Source organism: Cyrtonyx montezumae, unplaced genomic scaffold, assembly GCF_038088225.1.
Source record: "Cyrtonyx montezumae isolate F1298 unplaced genomic scaffold, pur_monq_1.0 scaffold_25, whole genome shotgun sequence".
NCBI lineage: Eukaryota > Metazoa > Chordata > Aves > Galliformes > Odontophoridae > Cyrtonyx > Cyrtonyx montezumae.
In genome coordinates this window covers 7,501,689-7,515,857 of record NW_027071992.1, presented here as the reverse complement: position 1 = coordinate 7,515,857, position 14,169 = coordinate 7,501,689, and positions in this window count along the sequence as shown.

Sequence of the window (14,169 nt, the reverse complement as noted above, 5' to 3'; positions counted from 1 at the left end):
TGTGATGGTATTAAGACCTGATCAGGAATTGATCTTGGTCCAGTTGAAGTATTATAGGTGGTTAGTATTAACAAAATGTACATGTCCATGGGGATATTAAGCTGTGATATGTATACAACATTATCAGACAGGTACAGTTTTCCCAAATAAACTGTCATGGCCTTCACCTTACTTTCTCACTTGTTATTTTTGGGGTTGAGGAGAATGGGAGTGTGGTAATTGTTAAACCTGATGTACCAATAAAGCATGGCAGGAATCCTGGATCTGAATTGTTGTAGGCTGAAAAAATAACTCACTTCCACATTGGCATCTTCTCACACAAAGCCGGGGTTGAACTGTAGCAGAGCCTGAACTCCATTCATGCTCACTGCACTCTGTGAGAACTGCAGTTTTAGTTTTAATTGGAAAAAGAGTCACATTGATCTCCCATGACAGACAGAGTGGTGTGATCTGAGGTCTGAATGTATTCTGCAGGAAGGTGAATGTGTACTGTATGGGGCTGCGGAAACATCAAAGGAAATCTAACAAAACCTTTTAAATAAATAAATGTGGAGGAGAGGAAGGTAGTTCCATATCAAGATGACAAATGCATTTGTTTTATTCTATTCCTATAAGTTGTATTTGATGCATCACAATTTTTGCATTGATGGTACTACATTACATTTGCTGGGGGCTAGGGAAGATAAACTGAAAGCTGTAAGAAAATTCTCTGAGGTATTGCTTTTGGTGAAAGTGCTCCATCCAATGAAAAATGTAGACTAAACCCACCAGTGGAAGATAGGTACATAAAATAACCTGCAAGCAGAAAGTAAATAATGTTTCTGTTCAAGTTTTAGGCTTTTGATTTAGACATTAACAGCCTGCTGAAGTGATTAGATAGGTGCGTCTCAGCTCTTCAGTTGCATGGTTCTTGCAAAGAAAACAGTTGCCTCTGTTTTGTGGCTTGTGCACATTTTCTAGGTTCTCCCTACCAGTTTCGGAGTCCAAAGGCAGAGTTTGATTGGGAGTGTTGCATTTTGATTTGGGAGTGTTGCATGACCCAGCTTGGAGATGAGCAGTAAAGTTGTGATGGTGAAACATTCAAGACAAACACCAACAAAATTTGGAAGAAAAAAGATCAGAGTGGAAGTAGATGTTGCATATAGAATTGGTAATGCTTTGAGAAGACATGAAATGCCCACACAGAAAATACCTGCATTATTTTGTGAGGCACAGGGTGTCTTTCTGATGATTACAGACCCTGTTCGCACTCCCTTATTGTTTTGTCAGATTTCCACTGATGTACCTAACAACTTCTCTGCTGGTTGTCTGCTCCAGCCTGGGAAACTTAAATGAAAGATATTTCTGAGAAGAAGATTGTACAACTAAATTAAAAGAAAAGCTGACAGCTGTTTTTCTGTTTGGGTTTTTTTTGTTGGTTTGTTTTGATTTTTGTTTTGTCCTCTTGGATCCTCTGAGCAGTTTGGTTTAGTTCTCTTATATTTGGAACCTAGCGCTTGATGTTTGGCAGACTTGTTGTTTGGGTCCTGCACTACCTATGAAAATCTGCCCTAATATTTCCAAGTTAAAAAAGTTTCTTCAGAACCGTTTATGCTGAAGGTTGACAGATATTTTTCTGTAGCTCCTTTTTACTTCAGGCTGTCTTTTTTTTCTAACCTTGGTTAGCAGCAGAGATCCTCTGTAACTGTTTTCCCCTCATCCAGAGGGGGCTGAGCATCCCAGAGCACAGGCTGAGCAAAAAGCTGCCTGTAGACTCTGGCACAGCTGCTCAGTACCTGGAAATGGGAGGAGAGAAGCAGCAGGCTGCTCAGCTAGGGACTGTCAGGGAAGGTGTTGCCTTCATCATAATTACCTCTTGCAGCTTCAGTGCTACAGTGCAGAATGAGAAAGAATGAAGAGGCTCTCCTTCAGTCTGCAGTGTGTGCTCAGGCAGGCTCCATTCCTGCCTTTATCCCTGTTCTCCTGTGCAATACAACCCACAAAAGTAATTTGTACCACTTACACCAATTTTTGTATTGACTTGAGTTGATAGCCAAGAACACAAAGAAGTGCTGTGCATTCAATTTTCATGGCATGTTGCAGACATTCTTCCTCAAATAGAGAAAATAAAGCAAAATGCGAAGGAATTTGTTCCTCTAAGCAAACCACAATTTAGAGGGGACTTTTCTTCTATCAGCTGCAAAAGGAGAAAAACAAACCCAGCTCATGTTGCTTGGAATGCTGCTGACAAGTTCCTTGAAATAGCTTTCAGACACTGAATTATTACGTTTGTAAAAAATATGTATGAGGTGCAAGTATTACTGGGGAAGTAAAACACAAGGCCATGTGTGGAGAACACCAATGGAAGCTCGCTTGGTTGCTATTCATCCAGTGAACTGAAGGAAGGGAAGGTGTTTTCAGAAAAATCCTATGTGGTTGTGTCATTGCTGGGCAGTGTGGACGCATATTCTCAGGCAAGCTCAACTGAAGTGCAATGGTTGCCTTACTTTGACATTTCCTAGTTTTTGAGACACTGCTTCTGTAGTTTTGGTGATCTCTCAGTGCAGCACAATGTGATGTTGTGGGCACTACACATAAAATTATAAATTGGTAGTATGTGTTGAAGAAATAAAAGAAATGTGATTTCACTTTGCTTCAGAGTTATTCAATTGACAGCAGAGCTCAGGCATGCATGAAGATAATACATAAAGAGTTTTGGATACAGTAAAGAGGCTCTCATTTTCTAAAGTTAAAGGTATTTTCCATCCTGTGTCCAGTAGCTTCACTGCTCTGCAATTCTGTTTAAAACTGAACAATTAACGTGGTCTCACTTTGACATCCAGGGGAGGTTTTTTTCTGCTTGACTCTTCTGGGAAGAACACCAGGCTGAGCCAGGTAGTCTCCTGCCCAGGTTGTTCCCTCCTTTGCTTAATCTAAGCTACAGAATTTTACAGAAATTTAGGAAGTTACCTGTTACAAGGCACTTTCATTCATTTCTTAATAAATAAATAAAAACCTGTGACTGTTCTGAAAAATAAGAAGTTACAATTTTAAATGAAGCATTTGGAGGAATTTAGCTTGTCTGGGCTTTTTTCCACTATTTTTAGTTTTAAAAAGCATTTCCAAGGAACAGGATACCATTCTCTGTTAGAAGACAAAAATCAGGAATTTTAGAGTCAGTAATTTTCTTTCTTGATTCATATAATTGATCCTAACAACTAGCCTTTTACTGATGAAATAACACTATATTTGAGGAAACATAAACACACAAAAAAGGCAGTGGTGAAGTAGTATAGGGTATTATTTGTAGTGAGTTAGGGTGACTGTACTTCTCAGGGTTGGTATGGATTCCTCCATGTTGGTTTTTAAGGTTTTTCTTCTTCAAAAAAAAGGAATTTAAAAAAAATATTTTTTTCACTAAAAATCTTCTTTTGGTTACCAACTCGACAATAAGAAAAGTTTTGACCCTCCTCTGCAGCTGAGGATCTCCTAATTGTCCCAGGAGCATGCCCTGGGGATGCAGCACAGCTGCTTTTTGCTCAGCACCTATGAAGGAATCTGCATTCAGGGAAAAGTATGCTGTGATGTTATCCCAGCTAGGTGCTGTGCTGTGCTGTACTGCAAAGCTACAGTCCAGAAACACAGTGCATCTTCTGGATTTGCCCTGACAAGTCTAGCAGTGCTGATGAAGAACTGTAAGCCTGGCTACTAGCTCAAGCGCCTTCTTTGAAGTCTTTAATATGACAAATTCAGCATATGCATTTTCTCTTTTTTGTTTTTCCATTTGCCACCAATTGAGATGAACCCTGAACAAAGCAGTGCTTGTACATCTACCTGTGGCACTCATGGGCAGCACTGTCACCCTGCTCTGCTGGTCTCCCCCCTGGATGAATGGAGTCTCACAGTGTCTGACAAAGGTGGTTTTCCAGCCTTGGCAGTCCCTGACAATGAAGAAGCACTCATGGACCATGAACTGGTCACTCACGCTTTGAAGCATAGCTATAGAATGTGTCTGGTCAGCAGCAGGGTTGTGCAGCATGCGTCCCATGCCTGTGGGTGGGGAGGAAAGCTCCACTGGCGGCCAGATGTGGGGCTGTACCTCTTGGAGCACTGTGCAATATACTGCTGTGGCAAGAAATGGCTGGAACTGGTTAGGGCAGGAGGATGGGAAGGAGAATGCAGTGTTCTTTTCTGAGCAGGCAGTAGGCTGGAAAGTTGTGTTGATGGTCCAGGTGGAAGCTGAGTACAAGGTAGGTTTCCACATGGACTGCTCTGAGACCCATAGGATGAAGCCTCCTGAAAAAGGCAGATGTAGACACCTCTTTAAAATCCTTTAGCCTGATGTAAAGTAGAGGAGCAGCCCTTGGAGCAGGCATCAGTGGCAGTAAAAGCACAGCACAGTAGGCCTCAATGCCATGTTCTCACCTGACAGCCTCCTTTGCACACTTCACAGTGAGGCAAAAAGGGAAGGAGGAACCATCACTACAGTTTCAGCACAGCTATTTTCTCCTGGGATGTATACATGGTTGAGCCTCTCAGAGAGGTGGGTCTGGGCTTCCCCTCCAATGCAAAGCTGCTTCACTGCCATGCAGTGCAATGGAGCTCTCACCATGGACTCGGGGTTACTGTTTTTCAAAAGGAATCACTGGAGGTGCCCACCCACCTAAGAGAACTCCAGGTGATGTCATGAGGTAACAGAAATATCCACTGAAGCCACAAATGGCCACGGGCCCTCAGAGGTGCTGAGGCCATGATCTCAGCGCTTGTTCCATTGCTGGCTGCTTCTATCTGTCCCTTTGCTTGTCTTCTTGGGGACTGTGTATGTGAACTGTGTGGGGAGCCAAGCCTCCTGACACAGAGGTCCCCTCCACCAACAGACAAACAGGCTTACAGGGTCTGCATTCCTTAGGGGCTCTAGCCTTACCAAGTTGTCTACTTGGAGACTTGAGAAATTTTGTCCATATTAGATCTTAAGTAGATTAGCTAAACCATGTTAGGGCCTTGTGTTCATGTTCTCATTCAGAATTAATGTTATTTTCATTTGGCTTCATTTACTTGTCTAATGAACTGAAGTAAATCAAATCAAGTTTACATTAATTCTGAACAAGAACTTCCAGTGTTTCCATAGGGAGCTATGCAGCTCCAATTCATACTGCAGCTTCTAAACTCATACTGCTAGTATGAACTCATACTGCTAGTAGAAAGCTGTATTCTAAAAATCCCTGCACTGAAAAGCCCACAAGTATTTTGCCATGTATTCTGTGATTTATACAAAACCTGAGCACTTTTCCTGAACTGGAATTTCAGGCTAACATTCCTCTATACAGCACTGCCTCATATCTAAGCCATGATACACATTCTGCTCTTCCTACCACAACTTCACACTGCTGGTACAACCCCTGTGTTCCCACAGAGCAATCACCATCCCTACAGGATATGTGTCTGTAGCATCTGGCAAAGCTGCCTACTCTTTTTTGGGTAGAGGTGTCAGATTTTTCCCTATTATTGGTGTATAAGTTCTGGCTGTGGCATGTTTTCATGTGATTTATTCTATCAGTATCTCTTTTGCTTTTTTTTTTTTTTTTCCTCTGGTTTGGCAGGCAACAGTCTTAAAACTAACATTAAGCATTCATGAAACCTATTTTCTGTCAGATAGTATTTTCTCTCTCACAAATAACCATCATTGAGATATTGTTGCAGCAGTGAGTGTGAAATCTTTTGTAGTTCGTTTTTAATTCCTGCTTGTTGATTTGTAATTTGAAAGCAGTCTGGCAATGAGCAGAACCTAATTCCTATCAGTAAAGAGGAAGGTAGCACACCTGAAGCTTTATTCCCTATTTCAAGGCACTAATGTGCACCAGACACCCCAGAGTGAGGTGTGTCCCAGATCACAGAGCAATGATGCAGCAAAGCCAGTGCACAGGGGTGAGCTGCAGAACTAGAATGTTTGGAACAACATTCAAGGAGGCAATTAGGCATCTAATTCCTAAATTATGTACTTCAAAAACCCTCATCAGCCAACGCTCAGTCCTGGAAGCACCTCATCTATAGCCACCTGCATATTCAGGGTCTGAGTGTTCTTCAGGCTGCTGCAGGGACACAGTGCACCTCCCCAGAGGCTGTTCAGGCCTTGCATGGCCACACAGCTCCCTGCCTTGCATGCTTCTGAGGCTCTGTGCAGGGCATTTCTGTGCCAAAGTCCTTCGAGTTAGGATGGGAATGCTGATACTCTGTTTTAAGCATGTGGTCCCTGGGTGCCATGACTACAGACTTGCTGTAAGCTTTCCCCTGGGATAAAGAGCCCTGAGGGCCATGCGTTGAGCATAGAGCTTCTCTCCAAGGGATTCAAAATGGAGGGTGCGTTTGAACTCAGTCAGCTAGATGAAGACTGTTTACTGTTATTTATGCTGTTTATTTATTTTGCTTCAGATTGACCATTTATTAAAGGTGGAAACAATGCTGGTAAGATTTCTTTCTTCTCGAGAGGTAATCTGATGAACAGGAAGAGCATGAATGTGACATAGAAATGCCTGTGGGTATCTGAAGCAGTGTACCAATTTGGAGATTGGTGTAAGAGCCTTGATTATGTCAGGTTAGTGTCCACTCCTTTGTTCCAAGAAGGCAAGTGCTTGTACCAAATTTTCACTTCACCTTGTCCAGGGTAAGACTTAGATGAAGACTTTTTGAAATCATCTCTCAAAGCAAAGAAGAAAAAATAAAATGAAGTCATTAGCATCTGTTACTGTCAAGTAATGATTAGAGCTGCCAAGCACGGTGTGGTAGCTACAGTCACACCCAGTATTACGTGCATGCAGTGTGGTGATCTTGCCTCATGCTGACAGCAGATACATCTGAAACCAGTGAGCAGAGTTTCAAGTTTTTCCAAAAAGTAATCTCCTCTAGAAAGAAGACTTCCAGCTACCTGAGGGCAGTATATATATTTGAAATGTTCTTACAGTAAAAAAAAAAAAAAGATAGAAAAAAAAAAAAAAAGAAAGAAGAAAGAAAAAAAATCAGGTGCAAAACAAACTCCAACTCCTGTTCAGACTTCCCTGCTTGGTCACTGGTGTTAGGTCCTGCTTGGTCAGGAGATGCTCACTGGTATGGAAGTGAAATGCACAGACTGAACAAATCTAATAAGCATTGGGCACCAAATGTTTTATTGGCCAGCATGTCACAGTCATTAGAAAATGGATTAGAGTAAAACGCACACTGTAGGTGCATTTCTTGAGACTCCAGAGGGTTAACTCTATCAACACAATTTTATATGGAGTCTGCTGCTGTGCCAGAGCTGTGTGGATCAGTAGGTCTCCGAGCTCCTCACTGAAGTTCTCTTTGTTGAAAAAGGGATTTTGTCCTTCAACAGCAGGCATCACCTCTGCTTTAATCTTTAAGGAGAACAAACAGGAGGGGCACACTTGCTTACATCTTGTACTGTTATTTTTCAGCATATGTTACAATGTGAAGTCCTTTGCTAAAATAAAAATAGCCAATCCACACTGACTGCAGGGTCTGCCAGCTTGGTTTGTTGGATATTTATTGCTCAGAGTGACAGCAGGCAGCATATGCATAGTATGTTTCTATTACTGACAGCTCACTGAAAAGAAAGACAAAAAGGCTACATGAAAAGAAAATGTGATAAAACATCTCCTCACTCAGGTGGAAGGTTCTTGTCTTGGCTAGATCCTATGCATTTGATAACATCTCCATATATATATATCCCTCATTCAGACCTGAAATTTTAGGTCACTTTATTACTCATTTCTGTTGATTGATTTGCTGCTGGCAGGCTTTGAAGTGGTACATTTTCCTCTTATCATACAAGCTGGAAAACTGCCCAGAGTACGAGCTCATCAAGCTGCTTGTACCTGCTGCTCTGCTGCTGCTGCTAACTACATGCTAATGGTGCAATCTGAATCTGGGAGGGATAGGGATGAATTCGTAAATTGTGCCCATGCCAGGAAAATGAATATGACTTACATGGATCACAAAGCAAGCAGCTGCTTCTAGATGAGATGAATCAGCACGTTATGTATTACTCTGGGGTAATAAATTACATTTCCTCCCTTGAAATTTTTTGGAGGCATGTGATTATGTGGCAACTATAACATGAGAAATGTCTTCAGAGACATCTGCAGTGGAATAAGAAGTAACAGATTTACCATTTTTCAAGTGATTTATGTTTGAACACATTCAAGACTGTTGCATGTTTCTTTCAGAGGTCCTTTCACATATTGCATCCTCATTAGAAGTCAACACATTTAAATATTTTATGGTTTTTTTCTCTTTCCTCTAGCTGTTAATTACGAGGATCTTCTCAGCAGTAGAGAGCAGAGTTCTACATCTTAAAAGGTTATGTATTAAATATATCCAGAGAAATTGAATAATATGATAAATAAATAAGACAACTTGAAGTTCAAATATGATGTGAAGTAGCACAGACTCCAGCATGTTTGTTACGAAAGAGCGATTTAAGCTAGTTCTAAGTATGGATGGAGTTTGTATTCATTTTAAGCTTGTGGGAAAATAATAAAGACATACAAACAAGAGCTGAAGGCATAGGTTCTCTGTTTAACAAAAAATTCAGAAGAGTCAAATGGATGAACAGAAGTGAGGATTATTTTGGAAAGCACTTCAGTGACACTCTCAATGCCATTTTGGTGGTACCAGGGCAGGTAATGCCCTTCCACAATGATTTTCCCTCTCCTATCCTCCCCAAAACAAGACTGGAGCAGATCGCTGGGGAGGCCATGTCTAGGAGCACAGCCAGAGCTGGGGGGCACAGATCTGCCCTCCTACAGCAGTGCCAGCAAATACAGATGAAGGATTTGAGTATTTTTCCCATGAAAAGTCCAAAATGTGCTGGAGAGGGCAAGCCGAGTGATCTTGGAAAAAATCTTTCTCCAAAATCTTAGTACTTTCTGAGTAAGTCATAGATTTTCTTACATGTAAAAAACCACCGCTATTAGAAAATATTCTTACTTGACCTCGTGAGGGATAAAAACAACAGGAAAGGGCCTTAGCATAATTATATTTAACTACAAAAGACTTCTCTAGAAGTGACACAGACAACATGCTGAAGGTGTGACTGAGAAATGCAAGGAACGTCCTGTGATGAAAACAGAGGGCAGCAGATTCTGCAGGAGGTACTGCCAGACTATCCCAGACCATGCAAAATCCACCATGGCATATCTTAGGGTCATCTTAGCCCACAGTCATTTTATCAGCAAGATCTAAGTTTAATCTTTTAGGGATAAAGAAGTGAAATTCACTGTATGGATTTCTGTATGAATTATCAGTTAAAAAAAAGAAAATACACCAATTATTGAAGGCCTTTTTATTATTATTATTACTATCATTATTAAGTTGGAGCAAAGGGCAGCATTCAAGCACATGAAAAGCAAAAAAAAAAAAGTAAAGCAGGTCTTTATTAGAGATAGCTTTGTTCAATGCTATGGACCTGCCTCCACTTCCCTCCCAGTGCAGCTGCTCCACTTCAGAGTACATCCCTGCCACACTGTGCCATTGCTTCTGGATGGAGGACACTCCATTCATGTTGAGTTCTTCCCAAGTCATGGTTTCAGAGGGTAAGTTCTGCTTTTGCATTTCAGGATTTGGGTGCTGGCAACATCTGAGTGAGCTTTCCCCATTCCTGCACATGCATCACAGCTGGATAATAACACTCTGAAATGTTTCACATATTGAGGGAACCTATTGCTATTAGAGAATTACTATGGAAACAAAAGTACCTCCAGGGACAACTGTATTTGGTTTAGTTTTTGTGTGACTGTACTTTGTATAGCCTTGCAATGTAGTACTGTCTCCTAGTAAGAGGCCACAAACTTTGCAGTTTGTCAAGGTTGTTCTGTCTGAACTTCTTCTGAGCTGCTCCTGACCTGAGGATCTGGAGGAATGTGGAAGAGTGAGTGCACCTGCAGGAAATGGAACAGAAGCTACATATGTGTGTTACAGTCTGGAGAAGGGGAGGCTCGGGAGAGATGTTATTGCTCTCTATAACTACCTGAAGGGAGGTTGTAGTGAGCTGGGGGTCAGCCTCTTCTCTCTTGTAACTAATGCAAGGAATAGAGGGAATGACTTACTTCAAATTGTGCCGGGGAGATTCAGACTGGATGTTAAGAAATACTACTTTTCCTAAAGAGTGGGCAGGCACTGGAACGGGCTGCACAGGGCGGTGGTGGAGTCACCGACCCTGGAGGTGTTCAAGGAACATTTAGACATTGTGTTGAGGGATATGGTTTACAGAGAACTAGTGGTGATCAGTGGATGGTTGGACTGGATGGTCTTGCAGGTCTTTTCCAACCTTGCTGATTCCATGATACTATGATTTACATTATAACAAAAATATGTTCTTGGCTCTACTTAGATATATGACATGCTTCCCCTTTGCCCACAAACAAGGCTTTGAGCATAATGATTTGTTATTTATGGACAGAAAGTGAAAGTTTTATTGGTGTTTTGCAAGAATGCCAGTGCTAAGGAAGACACTGCACGGCTGTGTCAGAGCTCAGTATTTCCAGTTGTGAGCTGCCCTGAAAAGCTATGGCTGCTGGGGTGTTTGGGGGCAGGATGCAGAAAGAAAGGCATTTATCTTTGGTATTTTGGCTAGTGTGAGACCACAGCCAGCAGATATTCCTATAATAATCCTATCAACACTTTTCTTCAGGAAAGAGAAGATATGCACTGAACAGCACAAGGAGCTGCCTGTCTGGATCTTTGGAAGACAAAAGGTTTTGTCACTTCCACAGTTCTGCAATGAGAGCCATCATCCATGTAAATACCTCCAGGTCAAAAAACCAACTTTCTTTTATCACGAAAAAATAAGATGCTGAAGTCACAACAAGGTAATTAAAAAGAAATTTTGTCCATAGGTGAACGAGCTGTGGTTCCATTTGGGAAAATATGTGTTTATATGTTAGAATGAGTTCAAATTTAAGAAATGCTGTAGTGCTGCTGTAAATATCAGAGGACCAGTGGCTAATTCGAAACTAATTGCGAACACTTTCCTTACAGGTTTTAAAACTTGATGTTTGCTCAGTAAGGTCATAGCACTAGTTCTGAAGTTCTAAGTGGAAAACTGAATACTTTGGGAAGTATTTGTAAGAAGTGTTACTAAGCAGAAACCAAACCAGACTCCAACCAAACTCAGGCAGTGCACTAAACAGCATTTTGATGTGCATAAGTTGACATAAGAAGAAAATATTTTGGCTGCTGCTATGTTAACTGGGTGAAATGAAAAACCCACCCTGTGCTAAGTCCAATAATTTTTGCCCCTGCAGGCAGGGATGCTCTTAACTTTTCTTTCCTGCCCTCCTGCCTCTGTAGGTGCCACTTAGTGCCACAGAGATATCTAAGTCCTCTGAGGAGAAGTAGAAGAAAGCAGCACATTCTGCACAAAAAGAGGAGACACAGTTCCTCAGCACAGGACTAGTAAATACTGTGAGTAAGTAATTGCTTCACCTAGAAGCAGTTTCTTAGTTTTACCAGTTGATAAGGAAAATGACCAGTTTTCTATCTCCAAAACTACCATGTTTCAGCAAGTTGCAAAAGCCTCTGATACACAGGACAGATTTCCAACTTCAGCTCTCTTTATCCCAGAGAAATAAAAACTAATGATGTATTTTAATCTTTTCTTCAACATTAATGCATAACACTATTACCTCTATGTGTTTCTAAAGTAACATTAATGAATATACAGCATCTGGAAGATCCTCTCCTTGAAGTTGATCCATTAGGTTAAAATACACAATCTACTGGATTAGTCACAATTTAATGCTAACTCCACATTACAGGAATTTAAATACATTTCCATATATCTTATTTATATTTTGGAACATGACGGATGAAACCAAGTATCTGGAAAATTATAGGGCATGTAACTTGAGATATGGGTAGGGTTAGAATTTCAAATATATATGAGAGAGATTTCAAACTTAAAGACAATTAAATGAACCGGAAAAAAAAAAAAAAGAAGAAGAAGAAGAAGAGGAAGCAAAGGTGAGGGAAATCAACTACATATTACATTCAAACAGGGCCTTTTAAGAGTGGGAGCTCACCTCCAGTGCAGACCTAAGTGCAAGACAATTTGGCTGACTTCAGGAGCCAGAGCAGCCCTGCTCCACCTTGTGCTGCAGATGTAATCACATTGCCCCTTAGGTGGGAGTACTTCATGTTTATTAATATTTATCTCACCATTCAAACTGAGCCTGGTTAATATGCGTAGAGAATGAAGATGTATGCAGTCATACACCAGAAAGAGCATGTGAGGTCTAGGCCTCAATCTCTATTTCTTGTGATTTTCTTATGATCCTTTATCCTTCCAGCAGTATCTGCAACGAGAGTGCTCCCCTGCAATGGAGAAGGAAAAGAAAGCCGAGAAAGTGCAAGAACCCCCTTGCTGGCCTGTGAAGAGTCGTATACATGTAGAGGTTAGAAACACTTTTTCTTAGCAAACTGCAGCTTTGAAGCCCCAAGCAGCTGACAAGTCTCATTCTGCTCTCTGAACTGCTTCTTCCATGTCTGGTTCACTGCTGCATGAAAGCACTGCCAGGCACCTGAAATTACTGCTATAATAAGTATTCTCCAAGACTACCACCATTTACCAAATTATTCCATTTGTTTCAATATCTTATCCTGAGAACTCTTCTCATATAGAAAACTACGATGTGCTAAGAGGTGACAAGGTCCAACTTCAGTTTGTGCCACCCATACAGATCAAGCATATTCAGTTTTTACGTAAGTTCATCTTATCTGAATGCCTTCCCTACTTGAGAACTAATTCAGAAAGATAATAGGAAGATTCTAGCCATTCAGAAACACTTCTTGAAAATATTAATGCAGGACACTGGAAATGAATGTTCTCAGGAATGTATACAGCAAGGATAGAGCTGAATATATTTACGATAACTATTTCAAAACAAATTTTATGTGCCGTGGCCAGAGACATGAAATATGTCAAAAGAGTCTTGACACTAACTACTCTGCAAGAGATGAGTGATGGAATAAATGAGGCAGTGTAATGGAGGGAGTTCATTTCATTCCTAGTTCACAATAAACTAGAGCTCAACTACTTTATGAGTTGGCTGTTGGCAAGGAATTTAAAGTCAGTATATCAAGAGCACCTGAGGTCAAATTTGAAATACAAATGCTACCTCATTAAAGCAATTCAGTAGACTCCATGCATATCAGATTGAACCTGTAGAACCAGAATAGGTAGACCAGAAAGTAGGTAGTATTTCCTAGGCTCTTCTTCAGTGCCACTGACACTGATTAAATTCTGCCTGTGGTATGCAAACAGACCCAGCTGATGGAAGAACTATCACAGTCCCCATGAATCCAGTAAATTTTTTCCAGCTCACCAGTCCAGCTAACAAAACATCTGGCATCAGAATGCATCCAACTTCTAAGCAAAGGCCAAACATGATGCTGCTCGGAGACAGATGGGATCCATCTCCCTACAGATGGTGAAGGTCCTTTTTCAACAATGGCTGGTTGCAATGAGCTCACTTTGTTGACAGTGCATCAGACCCTGCAGCTGGATGCTCAGCAGGTACAGGAGAGGCAGGACAACTCTAAGGAGGTGAGGCACATTTGGAGCTTGTGGGTTTAGCTGCTGTGGGGCAGCATATTGGTAGGTGGTAGGGCAGCTTGTTCCCTGTAATCAGGGATGCTGCTGACTCAGGGATCCACAGCTGACTCTGGACAGCTGAGGTGAGGTTTGTGATCTAAATCCTGCTGTGTTTGTTTTGCCCACACAATGAAACTGCAGTGAATTACAGCTGTAACAATGACCTAACTAGGTGGGGTCCACACAGACCAAACACGCTCACCAGTGGGGATCGAGGCAGTCCTTGTGATGGGAAGGTTCAGCTGGTAACAACAGCAATACCAGAGGATAGAGAGGTAGTCAAGAACTAAATAAAACCCCCACATTCATCTGATTTACACTGATTTTAAGAATGTTCCTTTGTGGTTTTAGCAGTGAATGGATTGAGCTGAGTTTTGAGGACGGACATCATAAAATGAGATTATTACAGGACCTTTATTAGGCAGATTTCTATAATAGTGTCCAAAAGAGATATTAAGTACAGAAATGAATACAGACTATTCAAAGAAAGATTGGAATCAAAAAGATCAATAAAGATTATCATTTAATGTTAAACAAAGGATGAT